General features: G+C 37.0%; 1 protein-coding gene across 3 annotated transcripts in view; it reads right to left on the bottom strand.

The window, feature by feature from the left end:
* The window catches only part of GUCY1A1 (guanylate cyclase 1 soluble subunit alpha 1), a 66,441-nt gene that overhangs the window by 37,043 nt on the left and 9,399 nt on the right, over positions 1-19,999 (bottom strand). The window lies entirely within an intron of this gene.

Raw genomic sequence — 19,999 nt, 5'->3', positions numbered from 1 at the left:
TTTGCTAATCCCCACATGTACTAAGTACTGTGTGCCTGACACAGTGCTGGAAACTCTGTGTTTACAATTAATCCTCACAGCAACCACGTAACACAGGTATTATTATCCCCAATGGGTAAGAAGCTCAAAAGTTTAGGTAGTTTTCTCCCATTTGAAATGCTAGAGAATGACTGAACTAGGGTTCAAATGCAGATTCCGCTGACTCCGAAGCCAACGTGTTTTCTATAACTCCAAACTATTATTACTAAATTAGAGCAGTTTCCACATAATCGGGCTTTGTTTATCAACTAAAAATATATTTGTATCTTGAAAATATGGTTTACAAATTTATATTAAAATTCAGTGAGGAACATAATTTCCTGCTCATTGGGTGGTGGTATCTGAAACATCCAAGATACAGCCTTATATTTGAATCTTTAGAGTTGGGGTTCAATTAGTTTCTTTTTTTTATTTTCTATGCTCCTCAATGTCCTTAATATGTTCCCAGTATGTAAAAGCAACAGCCTGTAAATTGTCACATGTAAGTCATCTAATAAGTTTAGAACAATGAGCAACTCATTTTCTGAACTGGGACAAACAAGGAAGCTAAATTCAGTATCTGAGCCCCATGGGATGTCATGGGACATTAGGTATAGAGGAAGATTATGGATGCTGGCAGGCCAGAGGAAGCTGCCGGGGCTCTGTTACCTAAAGTTATAACCAAAATCTATGCTCATATATAATTTATGAATCTTCAAGAAGGGACAAAAGAAAATCCTATGCATTTATGAGTAGAAAATTTGTTCTGCCAGAATAGAATGGAAGCGGTCTACCTCAAAAGACTACTGAAGTGGTCCAAAGGTAATATGGCTATAGGGGGAATGATTACTTAGATTCTACAAAACCTAAATATCTAATCATTTTACCCACATTTGTTTTGGGACTTAATGTAATAAATATTTGTTTCTTAGTCTTTACTACATCTCAACATAATTCTATTATTGTTTAATAACTTCTCTTCTGATTTAAGCTTCAAATCAGTGATCAGCTTTAAGCTTTAAAAGTGCTTTAACCTTTTCTGTAAAGGGCATGAGAACAGATACTGTCAGCTTTGCAGGTTACATGGTCTTTATTGCAACTATTCAACCCTACCATTGCAGTGTGAAGCCAGCCAGAGATGATATACAAATGAATGGGCACAGATGTGTTCCAATACAACCTTGTTTGTAAAAACAGACTGTGAACATAGCCAGCAGTTTGCTGACCCCTGGTTGTAGAAAGCTGAGTATATTAACTAAAGCATTTTAATTAAAATATAATTTTGACTATAGGAGCAAAGTTATTTCCTCATCTCCTCTAGTCACTCCTCTCCAAAAATAACAGCCTATGCAGGTCCAGTTTTGGCTGGGGTCGGGGAGCTTGGAGAGTTTTTTTCATTATTACTTGTAGAGAAAAGGTCTCACTATGTTGCCCAGGCTGGTCTCTAACTCCTGGGCTCAAGCAATCCTCCTGCCCTGGCTTCACAAAGTCCTGGAATTACAGGCATGACCTACTGTACCTGGCTGGGATCCAGTTTTTGAACAACTTCAAAGTAATCAAAGAAAGTGTAATAGATAATACTAAATAACTATTTATACAAAAAATAGTTCCATTATTTTATATTAATTTTCAGGGAAAAGAGCTGTATTAACTGAATGCCACTATTTCAGTTATATCAAAATCTAACTACAATAACTAGCAGAAAAGGGTACACAAAAACAAAAGGGAGACAATAAGAAATGGAAGATTATAGGTTAGGTCTGAGGATGGCATAGAATTATTACTAAAACAAATTATTCTGGTATATATTAGAATTTTAGTATTGGACTTAGAAGTTCGCCATAATATAGTTTATAATAGATCTTTCCATTAAACTTAACTGTCTCATTCACATTGGATTTCAATGCTGGTACCCAAGCCCAATATTTTAATTCTTATCTTCCTACTGAATCCAGCTGCAGCAGAATACAATTGACCAGTCAACCTTCCTTGAAATAATTTCTTTTCCTGTACCGCACAGTACTATAATTTCCAGGAAATGTGCCGAACAGTGTTTTTTATTAAAGCAAAAACAGCCAACAGGAAGCAAGTTGTGCTTACTTTAAGATAGTTAAGTGTTTGGTCTCATTAAATTACATATGTATAAACAAACTAATTAGCATTCTTCATCTACTCAACTGATGAAATTACACTATGAAGCAGATGCACGCAGTGTTGATACCTTGGAAACCTGTTTGTCTTGCTTTTGCCTGCCAGGAATATTCTGTATTCCTGGCAGGCAAAAGATTGTTCCTCAACTAAACTAGTGATGATTTTTATGGGTAACGTTAGCAGTAACTTCAGAAATGGTTTGGTCAGTTGGTGAATTCAGTACATAGTTGGTTGTAGAAATTGTAGTAACATGGTAAGGGAAAAACAAATAAATTAAAATAATAAATTTGGCGACAGGCCTTGGCAAGAAGTGGAATAATATGTTCTCAGAAACTTGAAGAGGTACTTCTCATTCCAAAAGTTGATAATTAAACAGCCTCCATATAAATTTAATGCTCGCTCTCTTTTTACTAGTGAGTGATTAACTTTGCCGTGGTGAGAATAATGACCCAGCTACTGGCCTAGTATTAATAACAGGGACAGAATATTGTGCAAGTAAGGCAACCCTCAATCATTTAAACTCTAGAATTTAAAATTTAATTAAGCATAAACTTTTTTTTTTTTTGAGACAGAGTCTCACTCTGTCGCCCAGGCTGGAGTGCAGTGGCATGATCGTGGATCACTGAAAGCTCCGCCTCCTGGGTTCAAGCAATTCTCCTGCCTCAGCCTCCCACGTAGCTGGGATTACAGGTGGCAGCCACCATGCCCGGCTAATCTTTGTATTTTTAGTAGGGATGGGGTTTCGCCATGCTGGCCAGGCCGGTCTCGAACTCCTGACCTCAGGTGATCCACCTGCCTCAGTCTCCCAAAGCGTTGGGATTACAGATGTGAGCCACCATGCCCATCCTAGAATTTAATTAAGCATGAACATCTTGTTTACTACATGTAACAAGATCATGTAGACATGTAACAATATCATGTAAGGAAAACACCCCTTACCACACTCTCTGGCACTGATATACTTTTCTCCAAAAGCAGGTCTTAAGGAGCAGATGAAAAGTTAGAAGAAGACACTTTTCAAAAGATGGCATACATGTGACCAACAATCATAGGAAAAGAAGCTCAACATCACTGCTCATTAGAGAAATGCAAACCAAAACCACAATGAGATACCATCTAACACCAGTCAGAATGGCCATTATTAAAAAGCCAAAAAATAGGCTGGGCGCAGTGGCTCACGCTTGTAATCCCAGCACTTTGGGAGGCCAAGGCGGGTGGATCACGAGGTCAGGAGATCAAGACCAGGTTAAACCCCGTCTCTACTAAAAATACAAAAAATTAGCCGGGTGTGGTGGCGGGCGCCTGTAGTCCCAGCTACTAGGAGAGGCTGAGGCAGGAGAATGGCGTGAACCCGGGAGGTGGAGCTTGCAGTGAGCCGAGATTGCGCCACTGCACTCCAGCCTGGGCGACAGAGCGAGACTTCGTCTCAAAAAAAAAAAAAAAAAAAAAAAAAAGTCAAAAAATAACAGATGCTGAGAAGGTTGTGGAGAAAAAGGAATGCTTTTTAATTTACACTCTTCATGGGAGTATAAATTACTTCAGCCATTGTGGAAGAGAGTGTGGCAATTCCTCAAAGACCTAATGACAGAAATACCATTTGACCCAGCAATCCTACTACTGGGTATATACGCAAAAGAATATAAATCATTCTATTATAAAGACACATGCACACGTATGTTTGTTGGAACACTATTCACAATAGTAAAACATGGAATCAACCTAATTGCCCCTCAATGATAAACTGGATAAAGAAAATGTCATACATACACACCATGGAATAATATGCAGTCATAAAAAAGAATGAGATCATGTCCTTTGCAGGAAGATGGATGGAGCTGGAGGCCATTATCCTGAGCAAACTAACCCAGGAATAGAAAACCAAACACCGCATGTTCTCACTTATAAGTGGGAGCTAAATAATGAGAACACATGGACACATAGAGGGGAACAACACTCACTGGGGCCTTTTGGAGCATAAAGGGTGAAAGGAGGGAGAGGATCAAGAACAGTAACTAATGGGTACTAGGCTTAAAACCTGGCTGATGAAATAATCTGTGCAACAGACTCCCATGACACAAGTTTACTTATGTAACAAACTGCACTTGTACCCCTAAACTTAAAAGTTAAAATAAAGAAATAATAAAAAAAATCGGAAAAGAGGGAAGCGGCAAGCCTAAAAATTATGTATCCATCACAAAAGCAATTAGCTGTATCAAATGTCTACCATCAGACCTGGTACCTGGACATGCCAATATCTGTGATTAAAAAGATATGAGCTTTTTAAGATTAAACTTAAAAGTGCAGATTTTTAAGAGTAGCCAAAAGGAGGAGAAAACTTAAAAGCAAATTGCCTTAGTAAGGATAAAGTTTGTATACTTCAGTACAAATTGTAACAACTATTTTCATAAATAAGGAAAAAGGCTTAATTTTCAGGTAGACTGAAACTTAGAAAGTTTTCCTTTCTCAAAAATTGAAAAATATTACATAAAATCCCATAAACCAGTCTTTTAAAATAGGTTTCTTTTCACTGTGTAGTAGGAAATGTTTATGGAACTTTCCCTCTGATATATCAGGAAAGCAGGACAAAGTAGTAGAAAAATTGGTGAGCATATCCAATTCTCTCCGCCACAAAGTTAAAAAGTTAAAAAGAGACAAAGAAATCTCAGACTCCTTCATCCCATCATTCCTCTCTAGCACTACCATTCTCTCTTTATTGTTATCTCCTTTCTGAAAGGTTGGCTTTATGGGCTGTGTTCATTTCCCTACATCATACTTATTCTTAAGCTTAAAACTATCTGGCTTTTGCTTTATTATGTTAGTGATATCTCTTTATTAAATTTGATGATGCCTAAAAGTCAAAGCTTAAGACTCTTTCGGCTTTTAACATAAATTCTCCATTCATCTGCATTTTCTTTTTAATCATTTCGATTCCAATAGATTGCTTGGTATCACTGGATTGTCTTCTACGTCATTCATGCATTCATGCACTTGTTCATTTTTCTTCCTATTCGACAAATATTTATGGAGGTCCTGCTCTGTGCCAGGCATTCTTCTAGACATAAGGGCAGAGTGATGTGTAAAGAACACCCCTTGCTCTCAAGAACTTACAATCCAGGAGGAAAACTATTTCTGATGTGTCAGTTCCAAGGGTGGCCTGTGCTGCAAAAAGGGGAGGCATATAGTGCTCTGGGAATGTAAATCAGAGATCTGAACCTAGTCCTCTCAGAAACATCTGAGCTGGGCCAGGCCACGAGAGTTCCAGAAAGAACAGCATGCTTGGGAGCCTGTGTTCTAGGAACGGAAATAATTCCAGTGTAGCAAAGGCATGAATGAGGTTAAGAGGGAGCAAGGTAATGGTGATGAGAGACAAAATAGGCAGAGGTCAGGATTTTGCAGACTTCTACAAACCACATTAAACAAGATAATACTCTATTCTAAGGGCAGTCAACTAAATAACTAATAAGCAAGAGGGTAAGTAAATTAGATTGCATTTGTAAAAGATTATTTGGAATGTAGAATGAAAAATGGGTCAGAGTAGGACAGATGGTAGATCTGGGTTGGGCAAAAACAGGACCCTGGGGGGAAAAATGAATCAATTGCAGAAGTGATTCTGAGAGAGAATCTACAGGCCTGGGCTACTGACTGGGTGTGGGGACTGAAGCAGAGGGAAGACACATTCCTCTGACTTTACTTCTCAATACCCCAGCCAAGGAAAACTCCAGGGACCATAGAGCACAATCAAAATAGTCCATAATACATTTCCCATGACTTTGGTTATTCAATCTTAACCAAGCCTAGAGCTTGGATTTCAAATATTATATAACACCTTGTGGGAGTTAGGTTACTCCAATTCTGCTGTTAAAATCTCATTTTGGGAAGCAATTTCTCCCTGTTCAAAAGTCCAGAAATTGTTCACTCCAATTTCTATTACTGAGTAGGGCATTCACCTTCCTAACGGACTGCACCTATATGTAAGTGTGAGCTGTCTCAAGCTATCTTTAAGGAGGAGGATGCTTACCTTAATTTTTTGTAACTCAAGAGCCCATATTGATGATTCTCCCAAAACAGAGAGAGGTCAACTCTAAAGACAACAGCAACCTCACTTTCAACAATCATATTGGACACCCCCTGCCCCCCGACCTGCCGGGTGGCAACCGCCTTGACAAAACTACAGTACTGGACACAAATTGTGTTTAATAAGCTGCATTAAATCTTTATTTAAAATAAGATGGGTGCAATCCATAATCTTTTAAAATTAGATTTAAGAGGCAATTCTGTGGCATCTTTGAAGTAATAGCAAAATTCAGTACACTCTATAGTAGGAGATTTTAACTATTTGAATTCACATTTTGTTTCTCAGTTTTTATCAAAGTATTTACAGAATGTTTTATAACTAATTTAAGAGCAAAACCCTTGGGATTATAAACCCTAAAATACATTTTAAAAACTCTCCAGTGTGATGACGACTACAGTTTGAATACATGCAGTTAAACATCTTCAAATTAAGTATCATCACTACTTATGGTGCATCATGCTGATCATGAGGAAATCAGATAAACTTTTCAATCATTTTTCCCTAAAATATATAAAACAATTTCTTGCATCTTTTTCTATGATTCTCATCATGTTACGTTCCTAAAATAGTTCCTTGCAGAGGCTTAGTGACTTTAAAATATACTTACTGGAAATACACTAATGATTATGAAATGAGTTAAGAAATGTAATTCCTTTTTACTCTGTAAAATCCATTTTGTTTTTATCTGTTTTCAAATAAGTACTGTACATCTCAGGAATGTTAATTGGCTCAGGCACATCTATCGCTAGGGAAATAATGTCAGGATAAAATGGCAGGCATGCTAGATCCCCCTTGCTCCCCATTCTTCCTCTTAGCCCAGTCTGACCATATGCTCTGTCGTAGAAGTACTGTTGCACAATTTTCCTTTATTTTTCTCTTGTCTCCATAACTCAGCAGACTCAAGGCTTTCTTACAGTTCTTTCCTACCAACTACTTTCAATTTTCCCCTTAGGTCAAGGTCTACACTTGCTGAGGTGCAGTATTCATTAGAATTCAGTATGTCTTTTCACTAAACTTTTTATATTTTGGGGATTTTTTTTTTTTGCTTTTGTTAGTGCTCTAAGCGTTGAGTGATTTCACCCAAACACATTTTTTCCCTAAGTCCTTTTATTTTTAGTGCACAGTTTTGAAGCATATGAGGATTTCCAAGAACATCTATATTGTGTCATATCAGAAATACCTCTACACTAATCAGTGTTTGATTTCAATTTGCAAATAAGGTGAAAAGCCAACCTACCAACCTGGAAGAAACAATCAACAAGATCACATTCTCTGAGACTCCACAGAGTACATTATGATTTAGGTAAAATAATCTGATGAAACTTTTAAAGTGAAAACAAATCCTTGATTAAATAATTGGGCTAATTGATAGATTTCTTTTAGGTGACATAATGAACTTGATGATTACATGGCATCATAATTTCTCCATTTTCTCTTCTTTTAAATTTTGGTCACGCAGGAAGGCCTGGAAGTAAAGTAAAATCTCTACATCCTTGATGTGATAGACATACATAAACACACACACACACACATACTTATATACACACACTTATTTTCCCTCTTCTGTAATGATGAGTTCTTTTGTTTGTTTTTTTGAGGAGTCTCGCTCTGTCACCCAGGCTGGAGTGCAGTGGTGTGATCTCGGCTCACTGCAAGCTCCACCTCCCAGGTTCACACCATTCTCCTGCCTCAGCCTCCCGAGCAGTTGGGACTACAGGCGCCCGCCACCACACCCGGCTAATTTTTTTTTTGTATTTTTAGTAGAGACGGGGTTTCACTGTGTTAGCCAGGATGGTCTCGATCTCCTGACCTCGTGATCTGCCCGCCTCTGCCTCCTAAAGTGCTGGGATTACAGATGTAAGCCACCGCACCCGGCCATGTAATGGTGAGTTTTTAAGTGCCTGATGTCTCATGTCTCATCAAGATAATTAGCATGACAGAGACTTCATAATTTGGAGGGTTGGGTTCACATAAATGTAGGTGCCATGCCCAGTTGTTCCCTGAGGCAGTGGAGTTGGCATAGCAGTTAAAAGCTTAGGCTACATGAACAGATGGCCTGTGTTTGCTCCCTGCATCTACCATGTGCTAGCTCTGTGACGTTAGTGAAGTTCTTAACTGAACTTCACCTCAATTTTCTCCATCTGAAAAATAAGGATAATAATAGCAACTATCTCATAAATGTGTTGTGAGATTAAACAAAGCAATAAATAGAAAGCACTTAGAAAAGCACTGCCACCCAGTATGGGAGGAATACATGTTGACTATCACAACTGCTACTCAGTGGTAGTGTGACATTGGACAAGTTTCATAACTTCATGAATTCTGTTATTTCACACATAAAATGGTAAAGTCATGATGTAACAGATTCAAATTAAGAATTTGGAATAATATATATAAAGTGCCTGGTCTTGCCTAGCATCCATAGGTCCATAATTTAAAAAAAAAGATGAAAGTCCAGTCTTGGATCAAGTCTTCAGTCACTTGCCTTACAAAAGCTGTGATGCTTCTTCTACTAGAGCTCTAGGCAACTTCTTGCAACAGGAAAAAAATTTCAGTGTCTGCTTGATAACTTCGGAGCAGCCCTAAAATTTTTTTTTGGTACATACAACCAAATGTAAATGCTCAATGCATGCTATAAGAGAATCGTGCTGACATGAGTTATTAAATAAATGATTGACAATTTTATTCTATCTTCTCAGAAAGATTCCATAATGTTTTATACCTATGAAACCATCTTTTTCATGCATCAAAGCTTGTTTAAGGGAACTCTGATAATATATCCAATGCTCATTATCCTATAAATATAGAAAGCAATCTTTACTTGATGAGCATTAGAGAATATACCAAGAAAGTTATATCTAAGTCAATAGTTAGAGTTCTTTATATTGAATTAAAAAATAATAGAATTTGCAGCACAGCTTAGAGCAGAAAGATTCTATTTTGGTTTTATCTAATTCTATGACATAATAAGTTGCATGTCTAATTCCTTTAATGAAATATTAGAATATAAAAATTGGGTGACTATGTTGAATTTTAAACCTCATTTTCTACTCGTTAAGCCAAAACTATTTTATAAATCAAGCAAGCCTTATGCCATTGCACTACTCACTATTTTTTATTAATTCATATTATTCCCAATGTGGAAATTTGAAAACAAAACAAAATCTCATAACAACCAAACTTAAATAGAAATTCTGTGGTATCTGATTTTCTTTTCTCAGAACGCCATATTGGGAAATGATTAGTATTTGTTATACAAGGAATCTTGTCTCCAATTATTCCTTTTATAAGCTAACTGTTCTTCTAAATATGGATTCAGTGATAATTCTTTTTTTTGAGACAGAGTCTCTCGCTGTAGCCCAGGCTGGAGTGCAGTGGTGCACTCTTGGCTCACCGCAACCTCTGCCTCCCGGGTTCAAGTCATTCTCCTGCCTCAGCCTCCCGAGTAGCTGGGACGACAGGCGCACGCCACCACGCCCGGCTAATTTTTTTTTTTTTTTTGTATTTTAGTAGAGACTGGGTTTCACCATGTTGCCCAGGCTGGTCACGAACTCCTGAACTCAGGCAATCCACCCGCCTTGGCCTCCCAAAGTGTTGGGATTACAGGCATGAGCCATCGTGCCCTGCCAATAATTCTTTTATCTACTTACTTTCTCAATGTTAGTTTGGTAGAAAGGTTTAGCTTGTGAGCAGGTAGAGGTGAGACACTAATTGGCGTGTTCACTTTAAGATATTTGTGCAAACAAGATAGGTCACCCAGAGTCCAGTTAAAGTAAGAGACACAGGGATTCCTGACGAAAGTGAAGTGACTCTCGGGTTGACCTGTGGAACACTTGAATTACCTTTCTGAGCAATGAGGAGATACCAAGGTCAACTCATTCTTGATGGGAAGGAAGGTGTGACCTTGTGAGTAAAGAACTCACCCAATGGTAGGGGAAAGACAAATTGGCTGGACTCTAACTTTTCATATTTGGAAAGAAGATTCTGGAATAAGAGACACTAGTGACTCTCACAGTTCTTCTAATCCAGCCTTTGGAAAGTTTTCCAAGCTCTTTGAGAGAAAGAACCAGAAACTTATACAGCTATGAAAAATTAAGACGTCTATGCAATGCTGTAGATAGAATCTTACCAAACCTAATCAAGAACATATTAATCGAGAAGTGTAGGCCTGGCTACAGAAAGAACAGTGAAGAGAAAAAAACAAAAACAAAAACAAAAACACAAGCAGAACAAGAACGGATGTATTAATGGTGGAGGTTCAGGCGGTGGAGGAGCTGCAGAAGCTGGAGCAGGGCTGAGAGGGTCAGACAAAGCTAAGTCGCCATGCAGGAGAACACCAGGAGCTCAGTGATACATGAGCATTGTATGAGACCTAAATTTCTATGTCCATAAATGAACTTTTACTGGAGCACAGCCACACCCACTCATTTATGCACTGTCTGTGGCTACTGTGTTCAAACTGTGCAGTTGAGTAACTGCTATGGAGGTCACATGACTGCCAATGCCTTAAGTAGCTACTATCTTGTCCTTGATGGGGTCTGTTGACTGACTCCTGCTTTAAAGAGCTGTTGGGGACATCACATACATTATCTTATTTAATCTTCACAACAGTCTTATGGGAAGGGTGTGTGAGTGTGTGTTTGTGTATTTTAGTATTTTGTACACAAGAAGAATCTGAAACGTCGATCATGTAACTTGTCCTTGGCCATAGCTGGTAAGTGGCAGAAACAGGAAATGAACCCAACCCTATCTAACTACAGAGCTCATGCTGTGGAGCTGCCTTGAGAAACCAGGAGCTTTTGACATATCATGGTGATCATTATTCAAGTTCCCCTACTAATAAATATAATCTGGGAAAACAAAGACTAAATTTTATCTGTTAATTAGAGTACAGAATAAAATGAAAGACTAGGTTGTTGGGCATGTCAATTAAGGTAATGAAGCTTAGATATTCCCAAAATGAAGGCATGAGAGATGCTTTCAGGGTCCCAGTGAACCCTAAGGAGACTCCCTTTGAAAACTTCACTTTGAGCCTCTCTAGTTTTAGGGATCAGAGAAGAATGGAAAGGCAGCTAAAAAGGCTGTTGGTGACTCTGCCACATTTAAAGGATCTTTACAACAAAGCGGAGGAATAAACTTTGGCAAAGTACGTTTCTCAGAGAAATTTTCTTTTATCACCCCAGAGAAAAGGCTCATAAAAGTGAAGTTAAGTGTGAGATTAGAGGCCTGGAGACTCAGTAGATGTTTCTTTGGAGGTGGCCCAGGGGACCAGGCTACTAAGGTATTAGTAATTGATGGGCAGTCAGATGCCTTTTCTAGTTTTCAGACCAGCAGTAAAGCTCTTTCTGATTCTTAAGACAGGAAATGAACTTTCGTCACAATACTGGGACACAGATCCTTGATGCTTATGCTGGAACCAGGTTAGCAAAAGACGTGGCAAATTACAACACAAATTCGATTCTGCCAAGTTTTTACATAATGATTAGTTTAGAAGAAATCATTACCAGAAATGAATTTTGACTTCTGAACATATACTTTGCAGGTATATATTTGGATGCTTGCAAAGTCCATGTTGAGAAAGGCTGAGTCTTTTCTCATGAAATCCAAATCCACAACTATATTCTTTTAATGCCTTCTGCCATCTAATTGATTCAAAATAGAGAAAGTTTAAATAAATACCAAACAATTTTTCCTATTCATTTCAGTACCTCTTACATAAAAGTCAATATAAAGACAGAGTATTTGCATAATAGAAATTTAGAACTGGAAGAGGAGTTAGAGATTATTTATTGCAATTCCTTCCACTTGCAGATGACAGAGTGCAGACTTCAGTGATGTGGCTCAAATCCCAAAGCTCAGGAGGTGTATAGGTGAGACAGGAACACAGGCAGTTTGACCATAACCCTGGAGTTCACCCAATATACCCTGATAACCTCCCCTACTGAAAATGCTGAGAAGACCTCCTCTCTTTGTGGACCACCAGCCACCACAGGGAATACTTTGAGAAAACTTGAAAACTTAGTTATTTTAATTCAAATTTCACACTTCGCCATCTTTTGAGGGTTAACATAACTACTTCATCTCAGACCAATCAGAAGATTATTTTTCGTCTATACATCATGCTAATGTTAACATACATTATAAAATTGCTTTGACTGTCTACAGTTCCCAAAATGTTGCCCCAGACTCTTTTTCACAATTTTCTCATCTTCTTTTGCACTTTCTTGAGAAACTATCTTTTAGTCCCTTTTCAAATCTCTCAATACATTTTCTAAATAACTTTCCTCATTATCTTGTCTTTGTCACTTAATCAAGTTTGCTATTTTCCAGCCTTAATCAAACCAGCCAATGCAGGTCACAGTTTATCCAACTTTGGGACTGCCAATAATTATTCTCTGCTGAAATTGCAAGAACTACTGGCTCTGAGTCATCTGGTATAAACACGGAAGTGATACAGATAGGCTAACTAAATTGTTATTATCAAATTTATCCAATTTTTTCCATTTATTTTCCCTGGATTCTTTGTATGTGAAGACACAAACACACCTATGTAAATGACACACAATTTGACAAGCAATTTTTTTGTTTTCCTATATATTCTCTTTTTCTATTTTACTTATTATTAGTGTTGTTTTTCAACTTTTTTCAGAAAAAGTGAAATCTCACTATACATAGAGTTTATGCATTTCCAAGGTCTGTGCTTGATAAAGAAATCAGCAATGCTCCTTTTTCACTTTGCTGTGAAATCAGCTAAATGAAAAACCATCCATGTTTCTATACTTGACTGCCTTATCAGAAACAGCACAGAATCAACCATCATTTGGCCATTCAATTAATATTAACCAATCTCAATAAAATATATTAATATTAGGTTATTAGCCTAATAAAATATATTAATATTAGGCTATTAGCTATAAGCAATATAGGGGGCAAAACATGAACCAGAAAAAACATAAAATACAAATAAAAGAAAGCTAAATAAAAGAAAGCTAAATCAGAGTTTCTAAAATGCCTTGCTTATTGGAAGTAAATTTTAAAATGAGTTGTCAGTAAATCCATTTATAATTCAATCAAAATTTAATGTTTCATAAAAGGACAAAAATATTCCTTTCTTTAATTTTCTTCAAAGCCTGATATGAGTAGGGTATATACACACACACACACACACACACACACACACACACTGAATTTTCTTTTCTTTTTTTTTCTTTTGAGACGGCGTCTCACTCTATTGCCCAGGCTGGAGTGCAGTGGCGTGATCTCGGCTCACTGCAACCTCCACCTCCTGGTTTCAAGTGATTCTCCGGCCTCAGCCTCCTGTGTGGCTGGGATTACAGGCACACACCACCACACCCAGCTAATGTTTTTGTATTTTTAGTAGAGACAGGGTTTCACCATGTTGGTCAGGCTCGAACTCCTAACCTCGTGATCCGCCCCGCTCAGCCTCCCAAAGTACTGGAATTACAGGCGTGAACCGCCGTGGCCGGCCGAATTTTCTTATGTATATATAAGAAATTTTACTAAATAGCTAATGGCTACAATAAAAAGTGAGAATAAGTAAAGATAGAGAGTGAAAACTGTTTATAAGAAATATCAGATTTGGGCAGTGGTGGCAAAATAATGATCAGGGAAGCCTTCTTGGAATGCACAGAATTTGAGCTTATTTTTTTAAATGACTAAGTTCTGAAAATTAAGATTTTGGCAAGGGGCATGCCACAGAGAAAGAGCAGTGTAAGTGAAAGCAAGAAATGAAGGAAATTGTGGGAAAGAGGCAGGAAAAGATAGCTACTAGAGATATTATAAAATTAAAGTTGGCGTTATGTGGCAACTCACTAGATCTGAGGAATAGAATGACTCTGAAGTTTTGTGTAGAAAGATATAGTGCCGTTCATGGAAACAGGTAACAGAAGCAGAGCAGTAGGCCTGAGAGAAAGGATGTTGAATTTGTTTTAGATACATGTATCTTGAACTGTTAGCAGGGAATCTAGGGTAGAGGTGCTTTTGAAAATTGGAGTATTTACTTCAGAAGTGTGTAACAAATTAGAGATGAATCTGTGCTCCTCCCCATAGCAGAAACCATTATAGTCAGGAGTTTAACTAAAACTGTTTAAGATCAAGAGGCTACATATATAGAGAGAAGATAACCAAATTTAGAACTCCAGGGAATCCTCATGTTTAAGGACTAGAGAAAGTATTATGACTATGACAGAGAAGCAGCAATTAGAAAAGTATAATGAGAATGAATATGAAAGAGGACATGTGTTCGAAAAGAAGTGTATGCCAGAAGTCTGAAGAGGGTAAGGAGGACTGAGAAAATATCATTCGATTTTTAAATTAGAAAGATGTTTATGGCTTTTAAGACAAAGTTTTGAATAAGAATAGTAGACTGAAAGTGGAAGAAAATAAGGAGTTATAGTGATAAAATACTATACTGTAACTGAGTACAAATTACATTAAGATCCGTGGATTGGGAAACAGCAAGTTTGAAAGAAGGATTGTGAGGATATGAAATCCTTTTCTTTTGTTACCTGTATTTGTAGCTTTCTGTAAATAGAAATACTTACTATACAGAGCACAAAAATTAGCTCAAAGTACAGGGCCTTTGACTTCTGGTTAAATTGCAGAAAGTCACAAGAGACTCCCACTCCAACCCTAATAATGAGAACAAGTGAGACAAGCTATGCAATCATAATTTTTTTAATCCATCAGAAAGCATCTATGAAAACTATAATTATTGAGTCATACTTGATGATGAAAGACTGAACACTTTTCCACTATTATTCAGGAACAAAGCAAAGATGCCTGCTCTCACCACTTCTAATCAATATTGTATAGAAGTTAGGTCCTAGCCATTGCAATCGGTTAAACGAAAGGCCAAAAGGTTGCCGGTTTATGCGCATGTGTGTGTGTGTGTGTGCGCGCGCGCGTGTGTGTGTGTGTGTACCCAATCGACCCTTGAACAACAGAGATTCAAACTCCATGGGTCCACTTATATGCAGATTTTCTTCTGCCTCTGCCATCCCAGATGTAGCAAAACCAACCCCTTATCTTCTTCTTCCTCCTCCTACTCAAAATGAAGACAACGAGGGTGAAGATTTTTTATAATGACCCTCTTGCACTTAATAAATAGTCAATATATTTTCTCTTCCTTTATGATTTTCTTTTCTCTAGCTTACTTTATTTTAAGAATACAGTATATACTATATAATACATGTCAATCAACTGTTTATGTTATCGGTAAAGCTTCCAGTCACCAGTAAGCTATTAGTAGTTAAGTTTTTGAGGAGTCAAAACTTTTATGTGGATTTTTGACTGCGCAGGAGTGTCAGTGCCCCAACCCCTGTGTTGTTTAAGGATCATACATGCGCACGTGCACACACACACACACATATACTTAAAATTGTTCATGTAGGAATTCCCAATGGATATACAAAACAACTAGAACTAAGGAGTAAATTGAGCAATGTTTCAGGATACAAGACTGATATACAAAATTCCATTATAACTTCTGTACTAGCCACAAATACTGGAAAATAATTATTTTAAAAACTCATTTATGATACCGTTAATAAATATAAAATACTTAGCAATAAATCTAACCAAAGGCTTATAAGACTTTTACACTGAAAACTACAAACATTCACGAGATAAATTAAGGAAGGTCTAAATATATGGAGAGATATATACCATGTATAATATTGTTAAGGTACAAATTTTCTCTAAACTGGTTTATAGATTCAGTGCAATTCCAATCAACATCCCAGCCATCACTTTAGTAAAAATTGACAAAATGAGGCTAACATTTCATTGATGACATAGGATAGCCAAATTAATATTAAAAAAGAAAAAATAGCACTGAAGGACTTATATCCCTGCTTCAAAACTTAAAAAGTTAAAGTAATCAAGACAATGAGGTATCAGTTTGAAAGGAGTGACACAGAGATCAATGAGATAGAGATAGATAACTGGCGTTTGCAACAAAGGTGTCAAGGCAATAAAATCAGGAAAGAAAATATGTTTGTTTGCTTTTTAATAAAAATGCCATTGGAACAACTGGAAATCCATATAGAAATAGAAATAAACTTTTATCCACACATCATACCATATACAAAACTTAAATCTTAATAGACCATGCCTTGGTTTGGATATTCGAACCTTCCAAACCTTATGTTGAAATCTACTCTTCAGTGTTGAATGTGGAGTGAAATGGGAGATGTTTGAGTCATTGGGCAGATCCCTCATGAATGACTTGGCACCGTTCTCATGATAGCCAGTGAGTTCTTGCTCTACTAGTTCCTTCAAGAGCTGGCTGTTACACAAAAGCCTGGCATCTCCTCTCTCTCTCCCTTGCTTCCTCTCTCTCTGAGTAATCTCTGCACATGCTGGCTCCCCTTCACCTTGTGCCATGAGTGGAAGCAGCCTCATGCTCTCACTAGGAGCAAATGCTGGTGCCATGCTTCCTGCACAGCCTGCAGAACATTGAGCCAAATAAACCTCTTTTGTAAATAAATTACCCAACATTGGGTATTCTTTTATGGCAAAATAAACAGACTATGACAAATCGTAAACCTAAATACAAAAGTTACAACTATTAAACTTACAGAGGAAAACATAAAAGAAATTCTTTGTGACCAGGTTTGAAGCAAAGATGCTTAAATTTGAAAAAAAAATGAAATATTTAAAAAGAACATGATAAAGTGGACTTCATCAAAATAAAAAAAATACTTTGGCTCTTTGAAAGACATTATTACATAAACAAAAACACAAGTCACATACTAGAAGAAAATATATGTAACACACAACAGCAAGGGAGTTTAATCCAGAATATACAGTTTTCCAACTCAATAAGAAACTAAACAATTCCATTTTAAAATGGGCAAAACATCTGAATAGACAATTCATTAAAGAAGGTATATAAACAGTCAATAAACATTTCTTCATATGCTCAATATTATTAGTTATTAAACAAAAACCCATTAGAATGGCTAAAATTCTAGAGTTCGGCAATGTCAAGAGTTATTGGCAATGTGGAATAAATGGAATTCTCATAGACTACTGGTGGGAATGGAAAACAGTTTGGCAGTTTCTTAAAATGCTAGACATTCAACAAATGCTATTGTTTATAAGCAAAACTTGGGTAATTCACAAATCATCAAGAAAACTTGCAATGTGGGCAGAAAGGTTACCATAGTAATTACCATAGTAAGTAAAAGTGTGAACCCTGCCTGGCTACAAATACCGGTTCCATTATTAATTAAATGTATGACATTAGGCAAGTGACTTATCTACTCTGTGCATCATCCGTTTTTTCATCTGTAGAACAGTGATGAGAATAGAACATTCCTCAAGGGACTTGATTAAAGTAATGCAGTTGTATTAATGCTTGGAATGTAGTATGTACTTAAGAAATGTTCACTATTATTAACTGGACTTGATATAAAATTATTGTAAAAACCTTTATGTTTACCTTGTTCAAGACACATTTGAGTTAAAGCAGCATTTCTCGAAATGTGGTTTGCAAACTCTTGGGAATGTACTGAGACCTTTTCGGAGGATCTGCAAGGTCAAAACTATTTTCATAACAATACTCTAATATTATGCACCTTTTTCATTCTCATTCTCTCACAGATTGCAGCAGAGTTCTCCAGAGACTACATGACATGTGATGATGTAATCATTCTAATGGAATTTATATTTGTGTAGAATTTTCTAAATTAGTAGGTTTAAAGCATAAGTGTACATTTTTGGAGATTAACGCAGCTTGTTCTCAGAACTTCTATTTTGATTTTTCCTAACTATCAGTATACTTGCTATAATGTTTGTAATTTCATTATTGTCTAATAATTTATTATTTTGAAATCTTGAAGTTTTTCTTGGTCTTAAATGTAAACACAAGAAATAATTCCACTTTGCTAAATTTTGTATATAAACTGTTATTATTTTAGATTTTAATATTTATTCTAATTTAAGACCAAGTCTATTGATTTTTTCATATACATATATATATATTTTTGAAATGGAATCTCGCTCTGTCAGTCAGGCTGGAGTGCAGTGGCACGAACTTGGCTCACTGCAACCTCTGCCTCCCAGGTTCAAACAATTCTCCTGCCTCAGTTTCCAAAGTAGCTGGGATTACAGGCACCCACCATCATGCCTGGCTAATTTTTGTATTTTTCATAGAGACGGGGTTTCACCATGTTGGACCAGCTGGTCTCGAACTCCTGACCTCAAGTGATCCGTCCACCTTGGCCTCCCAAAGTGCTGGGATTACAGGTGTGAGCCACGGTGCCCAGCCTGATATATTTCTTATATTTAAGGATTGATTCTTGGCTTAAAAAGAGGAAACTAGAACATTTTTTCAATCCACAGCTGCACTATCTAGGACTGCCATGTTAGCTTATAGCTATCCAATACTTAAAACTTCCTGATGAGATCAGTGGTGGTGGTCATGAAGGCTAGCTTTTGACACTGTATAATAAAGTGTGTCACCATTTGGAAAATGTGTAAATTTTAATGGACCAATATTTTCCCAATGACTGTGATCCTACATATAAGCTGATGAACAAAATCATGTATGAATAAAGGATCCATTCCCAAGCATTCTTCAGGACCTTTCTCTTATAATCACATTACCTAATCTTCCCTTAGAATCTTTCATCAACTCATCTGATTATTTATTCACTCATTCATTCATTCATTCACATATGCCAAAAATATTTATTAGGCACCTATTACTACATTCTAAAGGATGAGATTTCCGGGATTAAAAACAAAAACAAAGAAATAAAAACAATCCAATCCTAGTTCCTTAAGGAATGTTTTGAGTAAAGGTTGGGGCGGACAGACTTAGATCACACAAACTCAGTTCAGTGTGATGTCATGACAGGTTGTGATGCGGACATGAAGAATCTGCATCTGCCCCTGTACAGTACACTGGTAAACTTGTCCTTGAAAACGTGACACTTAAGGTGAGCTTTGTAGAATAAATAGGAAATAGCAAGGCAGAGACAACAAAACAAGGCATTGCAGGAGCAGAAAAATAAATGCAAAAGATAAAGACCTGAAAACAAAAAAAGGTTGGGAATTAATTGCAGCTAAGACAACATGACCATAACACACTATTCAAGGAAGAGAATGATCAAGAATAAAGCTGCAGTCAGGCAGTAAAATACAGCTGTCAGATTACCCACTTAAGTGATAAACACTGCATGACTCCTACACCACTTAAAATGAGTTTTAACACATGCTCTGCAGCAAAAATTCTTGAGACTTACAGTCACTGGCCAATTAGTATTTATCAAGGACAGTGAATGTAAATAGAAACATAGCCAAATACCTTTTCACTGTGTACAAAATAGACGGTGACAACATGCAACTACTAATTTCCAGGACGCGCTGAAACAGATCCAATGTTAAGATAAAAATAGCTAAACTAAACTGATTTTCCTCTGGTTTGATTTAGGTAGAGAATCAAGGCCATAACATGATGATGTGGAAAAATGTCCTAACTATCCCCAGGAATTAAGAAAACTAATAGGCAACGAAAGCGTTAAAAAAAAAAAAAGCTCTTCTTAGGACATTCTTTGCTTTCTTTTGGTCTTCCTCTTTCTATTTAAGCCCTGTGTTGTTGCCCAATACACCCTATTTAGGTCTCATTTTCTTATCTATGTCCCACATACTGAGCCTTTCAGTTTCCTTTTTCTCTTTACTTTAAAAAGCTATGTCCAAGTGTCATGCTCTTGACTGAAGGCAGAA

This window comes from Nomascus leucogenys, chromosome 7b (genome assembly GCF_006542625.1).
Source record: "Nomascus leucogenys isolate Asia chromosome 7b, Asia_NLE_v1, whole genome shotgun sequence".
Lineage (NCBI taxonomy): Eukaryota > Metazoa > Chordata > Mammalia > Primates > Hylobatidae > Nomascus > Nomascus leucogenys.
Note: the sequence above shows the minus strand (reverse complement) of the source record. Positions and strands in the feature narration are given on the sequence as shown.